The following is a 10,000-nucleotide window of genomic DNA, read 5'->3' on the forward strand; positions in this document are numbered from 1 at the left end:
TTCTTTCCATGTGTCCAAACCATCCTAATATTCTTTCATCAACCCTATCTCCCAAATCCTTTTTCACCCCTGTTCTCCTCCTCACCTCCTCATTTCTCACTCTATCTAGCCTAGTAACCCCCACCATACTTCTCAGACACCTCATCTCAAACACCTGCTTCTGACCCAGGGCCCCCAAGAGTTGAACTGCAGCCAGGAATGTTAAATGTTCTCAGACAGCCTCTAGTAGATTCGAAAAAAGTTGTATTACCCCCACTTCATATCAAGCTAGGGTTAATTAAACAGTTTGTGAAGGCTTTGGATTTTGGAGGCGAAACATTCCAAGAAATTTGTCTCATGTTTCCCAAGCTATCTGAGGCTAAGCTCAAGGGTGGTATATTTGTTGGACCCCAGGTAAACAAAATGTTGAAGTCGGAGAAACTGGAAAGAGCGATGACGAAAGTTGAAAGAGAAGCTTGGTGCTCATTTCGTGATGTAGTTCGTGGATTCCTAGGAAGTCACAAGGACCCTAATTATAAACAAATAGTGGCACAGCTGATTGAGAACTTCAGGTAACTTGGTTGTCGTATGTCCTTGAAGATACATTTCTTGCATTCTCACCTAGATTTCTTCCCCGAAAACTTGGGGGCTGTCAGTGAGGAGCATGGTGTATACGCCTCATATACATGACGAGTAGTATCGCCCAGTCATATAACCCACTCACTCCCTCACACACTCACCAGACTACCACCAAACACGCCGGCCGACAATAGGGCGCCTGCTGACTAGGCAGTTCCTGCCACCGCCACGGCCGGGCACGCACACACGAACACACGCGATCACTCAAGTAACCACACAGTACTAAACACATTATTACGTATACTGACGAACCTCCCCTGGATATATATATATTTAACATGTTAGACTAAATTATATAATTTAACCCCAAGATAGTAATAAGAAGAATCAATTGTAATCTTGCTCGCATAAACTCTTAAGCTTATACGAGCGTGGAACCTCCAAAAATGCTGAATCCTAATTTCCGGCCTTCTTAAGGGAATGCACAGAGCTCGGACAGTAGTCGGTCCGATGATACGTACAAAGGAATAATAGAGGGCATTGTGATATAGAACCAGGAGGTGATTGACTTAGTGTAGAACCATAGAAGAAATTGTGAACCAATAAAGGAAAGGAACCAATAGTGATGTTTAATGAAGCCGCCTTAAAAACAGTTATGTATCTACTCATAACCAGAGGGGATACATAAAATGGCGGCAGCGGTCCTCGCTCCCACATCTCCGAAGAAGAAATCTGAATGAAATCGTCAGCCACGCCTACCAGAAGAAAGAATATCAAAGCATACTCATCGCAGAGTTCTCGACACACACAAGTACCCCTCTCCATAATCCAACACCAACCGCTCCCTCCGAGAAGTCTTCGATTCGGTGGTGAAATTTACATTTCAAACCACCTGGTGGCAGCCACGTCTCAACAAGGTACCCACTACCAAGAACACCAAGTTCTAACCACCCCTCCAAGAAGATATCTCAATTGCACCATAAGTACGTCATCATCGCCGACTCCAAATTATCGACCCACTACTAACCAAGGTAATTACTATACTAACCTTTCACAATACTAGATATTATTGATAACCACTAATAACCAATCAAAACCAACCCCCCTGATACTGCCTTCTCTCCCTTTTTACGAGAACATCAATGAGGCACCCGCCCCCCGCAAGCTTACCACCCAGAGGTAATTGCACACACCCAATATATTCGTACGTAAGGACAAACAAGTCTACGGGCCGCCACAGCCACACCTGACGGACCTGCCCACACATCGATATATATACCTAATCCCAATCATACCTATCAAGGTACTCTAATGTTAATTATATATATAATAGTGTAAGATTCACTTTAACCTCCATATCACCAATAACTAACGATAGCTAAACTCCATTTTTTCCCTTCTTTGATTAATAATTCAGTCTCTAGTGATTTAATAATTCAAACAAAAATATCATTTTACAAAACTAAGTAAGTTAAAACAAGTAAGTTAAAAAAAAATTTGCATACTTCTATCTTGTACTGTCCCTAATTATTATTTAGAATAATATATTTTAAAATTTCACTATAACCTATATAATCAAACAATTTTTTTTGCCAATACCAAATATTTGCTTTTTTTCTTCCGAATATTATATATGCCTGTGCAGGAAGTTTATTCCATTCATTAACTACACGGTTGGCAAAGTTGTTTCTACCTACTTCCAAATTGAATCTATTTCCGGACAGTTTGAGACCATTGTTTCTTGTCTGATTCTCATTCAATGTAAAAATTTGGTCACTTTTGATGTTGTCAATTCCCTTTAGAATTTTAAAGACCTGTATCAAGTCACCTCTGAGTATACGCTTTTTTAGGGAAAACAGCTTCATATGTTTTAGTCGATTTTCCAAACCTCCACTCCTACCCACACTAACACATCCAAACAAATACTGCAACCTACACAAAACCACATCTCACTCCAACGAAGAGTGTTCTCAACAGAAATCACAACCACAACCTCACCAGAGAACTAACAAACCATTCACCACCCCTCGACAAACAGCTCCCTCCCACACGACACGCACAACTCTACACCGATTGGGGGAACGCGTACCAGCCTCACGCACCAAACCACCATAGGAACATCTCACACACACCACAACTATGTCACCCTAAAAGTGACCCTAGATCAACTCACTGTTGACATGATGGTAGATACAGGAACAAATCTGAACATCATCCCCAGAGCTTTCTATGAAGCATTAAATGACCCACCCTAAATTCAATTTTCCAATATGGAAGGACTCCTAATAGAAGGGAGCACCATCTCACTTCACGACATGATTGGTCTAAACATAGAAGTGAATAATTCCCAAGTAGGTTTCACATCCTTCCACATAGCTGATGAATGGAGTCTTGATCAACAAGGTATAATAGGATTACAGTCTTTGAGAATTTGGAAAACTAAGATAGACCTTGAGACCAACAAAATCTCCTTCCCAGATGTAAATAATGAGTCAACAGTTCCTGAGACACCCGACTCAGACACACAACCTATCTCATGTCTACCCTCCTTAAATACTCCAAATCCGACTAACAGCTATTCCTTCCGACCACCCCCTTATGTCACCTCAAAGGCATTGATGTCTAACACAGTCATTCCCCCTAGACATTCCATGACTGTCCCACTATTCATACCCGGAGCAATCGGACATCAGGACGTCATAATTGACTCAGACACGTCTAGACTTGCCAACATCTCAATTGAACACTCTTGGGACATAATATCAGAAAATAAACACACCCTAGCTATGTTAACAAATCTCTCCGATCAACATCGCAAAATCAGGAAGAACACAAACATTTGTTCAGTCCATCTCCATAATTCCCCAATCCAGGAACCACTCCCACAACACATCAACACTGTAAGACCACCACAACCCCTCACCCCTATCCATCCAGACCAAATCACAACACCAGCCAACGGAGATATTCCTCACAAGCTACTGGCCTTCCTACAAAGGAATAGATCAGCTATCGCCTTAGAAGGTGAACCACTAGGCAAATGTGATATAATCAAACATCACATCCAAATTCCCCCTAACACCCCCCCTTCCTACACTCCCGCTTACCGCATACCTCACAGTAGGAAATCCCAAGTCAATAACAGTGTACAAGAGATGATACACCAAGGCGTAATTTCCCACTCAGACAGTCCCTGGAACAGTCCCCTCTTCCTGATCCCTAAGAAAGACGGAACCTTACGCCCTGTTGTGGACTTTAGAAAAGTCAACCATCTCACTCAATCTGACCCACACCCCCTCCCCGCCATGCAAGATGTACTACAATGCATTGGCAACGGGAATACAGTATTTTCCACTATCGACCTTAAGTCTGCCTTCTGGCAAGTGGATCGAAACCCGTAACAGCATTTTCCACTGATAAGGGACATTTCCACTTTGATAGAATGCCCTTTGGTCTTAAGAATGCATCCTCAACCCAACAAAGGTTGATGACCCGCATTTTCAGTAACATGATAGGAGTCTCATTATTCGTCTACTTAGACGACCTCATCATCTATAGTCCCACACAAAGAGACCACCTTAACACTTTAGAGATTGTCATCAAAAGACTAAAAAACACTGGCTTAAAAATTCAATTAGAAAAGTGTAGATTCCTCATGTCAGAACTCACTTTTCTGGGCCACAAAGTTGATGCAAAAGGCATCCACACCAACACAGACAAAATAGATGCCATAAACACCTTCCCAATCCCCAGAAACGCAGATGAAACGAGAAGTTTCGTAGGGCTAGTATCATACTATAGACATTTCATCTACAATTTTGCACACATAGCTTCCCCCCTAACCAAATTTACAAGGAAAGGTGAACCATTTCAATGGTCAGAAGCAGAACAACAAAGTTTTGACACACTGAAACACTCTCTGACCACAGCCCCTGTACTAGCCTTCCCTGACATGAAGAAAGAATTCTTTCTTTACACAGACGCCTCCTCTAAAGGAATAGGCGCAGTCCTACAACAGAAAGATGAAAATGGCAAAGAGCACCCCATAGCCTACGCAAGTAGAGTACTTAATAAACCTGAAAGTAACTATTCAACTACACACAAAGAAGGCCTAGCCCTCATATGGGGTCTGAAACATTTTAAGTTTCTTATCCTAGGTTACAAGATAACCATATTCACTGATCACCAACCCCTAGTCTATCTCTTTAACTCAAAAGACTTACATGGGAGAGTTGCTAGATGGAAAGCAACTCTCCTTGATTACGATCCCAAGATCGTATACTTAGCTGGGAAAGCTAATATAGTGGCAGACTGCTTAAGCAGACAAACTCATATCACCCCTATATCCCAAACCACATGCATACCTATGCAAGAACTCAGAGATGAAACTGAAAGAGACCCTATATGGTCCCCAATAAAACAACATCTCCTTTCACAAACATCCTTACACTCCCGACCACCTGTCCCTATAGAGGAACTCAAATTGGTCGACGGAATTATAAGGAGAACTACTAATACCAGAGATGTAACAATCATTCCCAGAGCCTAGTTCCCAAGGTCCTACACATATTGCACGACAGTGCAATGGGAGGCCATTCAGGCAGAGATAAGACACTAAACACTGCTAGGCACTCATACTATTGGCAACATATGACAAAAGACATAACCACACACATAGGATCTTGTGTCACTTGCAACCAATTCAGAGGCCCTGACCCAAAACAACTCCACATCAACAATATCCCACTCCCTGCTGAGCCATGGGAAACACTTGGCATTGATCTACTCAAAATGCCAACCAGCCATCAAGGTTCCAATTATATACTCACAGCAGTAGAATATTTCTCTAAATACACAATCCTAATACCACTCCAAGACAAAACAGCAGAAACTGTAGCCAAAGCCCTAGTTAACAATATCTTTTGTAGATACAACATACCACACACAATGTTATCTGACAATGGATCAGAATTCAAAAATGAGGTGATACGCGAAATAGCACACCTCTACAACATTGACCAAACATTTGCCACTGCCTACCACCCACAGGGAAATGGTCTGACTGAGCGAACAAATCGCAAAGTCCTAGAGGTGCTCAGACCTTTGGTCAGCGATCTCATGGACAGTTGGGAAGATTGGCTACCACAGGTACAAGCCAGTATCAACAGCACAGTCAATTCCGCAACAAAGATGTCCCCACATGAGATCATTTTTGGCCAGCCAATGCGCCTACCCTACCAAATCTTCAACCCCCCCCCCTTATACAACCTAGACAACCTCACACACTGCATCAAAAGAGGTATGCAAACCATTTACAAACAAGTCAGGGAAAACCTCAAAGAAGCCCAAGAAAAGACAAAGACAAAACAACACAAACGGTCAACTCTACTTGACATAGCGCTTGGTGACACTGTCATGGTCAAAGACTCAACCAGGACTAACAAACTCAGACCCAAGTTCTTAGGTCCCTTCACAGTCACAATCTCACTCCCTAACAATGTTTTTCTACTAACGGATCCTTCCGATCACACAACCGTAACCATACATGGAGAGAAGCTGAGAAAGGTCAAACTCAACCTCGACCCAATCCCACCTCCCACCAACAACCCACCTACCACACTCACACATAGCTCACCCAAGCGAAAGTCTCATCCCATGACCCTGCGTCGACGCAACTAAACATGCACTCTAGCTCTCGCCCCTGAAGATGCAGGACGTCATGTATCTATCAGTGGAGGTTAAAATGGCCCATTTCCAATAAGAACTCCCTTCCACATATCTAGTGAAACTTCTCCACTTCCTTCCGACCAATATAACCTTAGCGAGAGTCAGACACACATATCCTCAGCAACTAAGACATACCTTCCTCCACAGATGCACCTCTTCATGGTGCTGCCTCTCCTCGTCCACCTCACCCTCTCCGCTCCCAGGTTACTGCCTGGAGCTATAATTAACAGCCATGGCACCGCCGCATGCGTTGAAGATTCCATAATGATCAAGTTAAGGATCTCACCGGTCACTCTGTTACAACCCATTACAAAATTACGGAAAGACCTAGTAGACATAGAAAAATTAATTGGCAAGCAAATACCCAACAACATTCATCAAAACTAAGAAATCTCAATGACACTATACCACAACGTCAACGCTCTACACGACAAATTAGAAAACATCGAATACACAATATACCACCTCTCAGACCCAGACTATGACGCCACAAAGGCCAGTAGAACCAAACGAGGGTTATTCAATTTCTTAGGCATTATCTCCAAATCTCTGTTCGGAACTGCTACTGAACAAGACATACAAACTGTACATTCACACATAGGGAACATAACACAAGTACTACAACAACAAGGTAAACTCATAGGGCTACACTCAAAGAACATAGACCTCCTCGCTAACTCAGTCAATTCGGTAATTGATAAATACAATCACCTTGCACATTTCACAAACTCCCAGTTATCTCAGATTACCAATTCCCAAACTGCCCTTTTCTTCCTTCATCACCTAAATGAACTAGACAAAAAACTGGACAGTCTCCTCGACCACAGTAATCTCATCCAGAGAGATATTTGGAACGCACACGCAGGTGTAGTCAACTTCCAAATGATCACCCCAACCCAACTTATTCAAACACTACGACAAGCCCACAATACATTGCAACTTACCCCTTTCTTCTCCAAACATGAAATACAACACTATTACCCCATCTTAGCATCAACTATCTTTCAACAATTCATATTAATTAACATCCCGATGGACCCCATTAAAAGATTCTCTCTTTGGGAAATTTACCCCTTCCCCTACCCTTACCAAAACCGCACTATGATCCTCAACATACCAACCTCCACTATCCTAAAATCAACCGACGGTCAGTGGATCAGCAAAACCTCCCCAGAAACCATGGCAAAGTGCAAAATAGCACGTCCCAACTTCCATATCTGTCCAGCCTACCCCTTCCACTTCCAACTAACCAAATCACAACCTTGCCTCTCAGAACTCACGACACATGGAGTAAATTTTTCCGAGACGTGTGACTTTCGCTTCTCAGACAACACCCAAATTCACCACACCCATGTGGGACATAAACACTTCATATATCTCCCCCACCCAACCTTAGTGTCGGTCATATGCTTACGCCAACCACCCACCCATCATAAGATTAACGGCTCCATCACTCTACCAGACACCTGCCACATCTACATGATGGACTCAATGCTCCTCCCCAACAAACTCCATCACCAAGGCACTCTCAACTTGACCCACGACCTAGGTCCCATTACCCAAATACTACTCCCACCCCTACCTAAGGTCCCCGATACCATCCTTCCAAGTAAGATAGACATGGTACACCTACTGAATAAATCGACTACTCTTGACATGGACTCCCTCGACCTTCATTACCAAAATACTGCCATATACTTCCACAGCCCTCTCAATCTTAATCATCCTCTTTATAGTTGTGGTATTAACCAAATTCTTTTGCACAAAGTAAGATCTTCCAAAACATTTCAACCTCATTCCCGACTTACTGTAAACCTAGATTAAGTTTATTCTTGTGTCTCACCCTATATCTTGAATATCATAATAATTTTATTACACACCATACATACTGTGAAATAAAACAAATGCTAAGTGACACACCAAACTGACCATAGAACAGTGTTGAAAAATGAGATTCCAAAACAGTGACGGTGACATATCACGTGAACAATATAACATTGGAAAAGAAAATTCTACCAGTGATATACGAAATATGGTGTAATCTCTCGTGTGATAATGGATATAACGTATACTCTGGTGAGACACAACGTTACTCTTCGGAGACACAACATCGCATACCCATACTTACAGTTCAAGATGCCCCTTTGGGACCTCGGATTCACTTCAGCACCCCCCCCCCCACCTTCACATTTAACCACCCAGGATTTTGTGTCTCTGAAATTTTTTCACTGTATAACCTTACGTATAGATTTTGTTAACCATGTAACCTTAGGTGCCGGGAGCCACCTAACCCCAAGGGGAGAGCGATATGTATACGCCTCATATACATGACGAGTAGTATCGCTCAGTCATATAACCCACTCACTCCCTCACACACTCACCAGACTACCACCAAACACGCCGGCCGACAATAGGGCGCCTGCTGACTAGGCAGTTCCTGCCACCGCCACGGCCGGGCACGCACACACGAACACACGCGATCACTCAAGTAACCACACAGTACTAAACACATTATTACGTATACTGACGAACAACCCCTGGATATATATATATATTTAACATGTTAGACTACATTATGTAATGTAACCCCAAGATAGTAATAAGAAGAATCAAGCTTGCTCGCATAAACTCTTAAGCTTATACGAGCGTGGAACCTCCAAAAATGCTGAATCCTAATTTCCGGCCTTCTTAAGGGAATGCACAGAGCTCGGACAGTAGTCGGTCCGATGATACGTACAAAGGAATAATAGAGTGCATTGTGATATAGAACCAGGAGGTGATTGACTTAGTGTAGAACCATAGAAGAAATTGTGAACCAATAAAGGAAAGGAACCAATAGTGATGTTTAATGAAGCCGCCTTAAAAACAGAGTTATGTATCTACTCATAACCAGAGAGGATACAATGGCGAGAGATTTCATCAGGATATCGCAACTATGGAAAGAAGATATCAAGGACGATAGAATACTGCTATGATGGGAGATTACATATGGTCACTAGTCAGAAAAGACGAAAGCATGCATTCTAGAAAATATCGATCGTCAAAGCACTTCTAATCATGAGAAGAGTCATCAAAACACTTGCAGTGCAAAGTTGTGTTGTTTATTTTGTTCTTACTAATATTGTAGCTCTTAAATACACTTCATATTATGAAAAAATACTAGATGTTGTATAATTATTCTTAGAATGCTAAAGTAGATTGAATCAATTAACTACTGTAGAGAAAGGTTGCGTATATAACAATAAAATATAAAATCAAGAATAAATAAAGAAATATCGATGTTACGTCAAAACTAATGTGATATTTGGATTCAGTGACACGAAATACATATATAAACATGAAAAAATACAAATAAACAAAACATGTGTTACATTGTGTAACTTTATTAATTCGAGTTTTTCTATATCGAATATGCAGGAAGTAAATATAAGCAATATTTTTTTATCATATTGTTCTGTACAGCAAGCGTCCACAGTTGTAACCCCTGATACATAGGTCTGAAAGACCTGGATGTTCGTAAAATAAAAAAAAAATCATTGGTTGATATATTTTGATAAATATCTGGTTTGTACAAGTGACGATAATATAAACTTTCTGTGACCTTTACATTAAGTCTCACTTGTTGGACCACTGCGCATTTTAAAAAATCAATGAGGTATTGTCTTCAGTATTTTGAAAACAACTTTGTGCTTGGAACCTTAAAGGTTGTGGATCA

Source organism: Oratosquilla oratoria, chromosome 27 (genome assembly GCF_046742065.1).
Source record: "Oratosquilla oratoria isolate Oo_2021 chromosome 27, ASM4674206v1, whole genome shotgun sequence".
In the NCBI taxonomy this organism is placed as follows: domain Eukaryota; kingdom Metazoa; phylum Arthropoda; class Malacostraca; order Stomatopoda; family Squillidae; genus Oratosquilla; species Oratosquilla oratoria.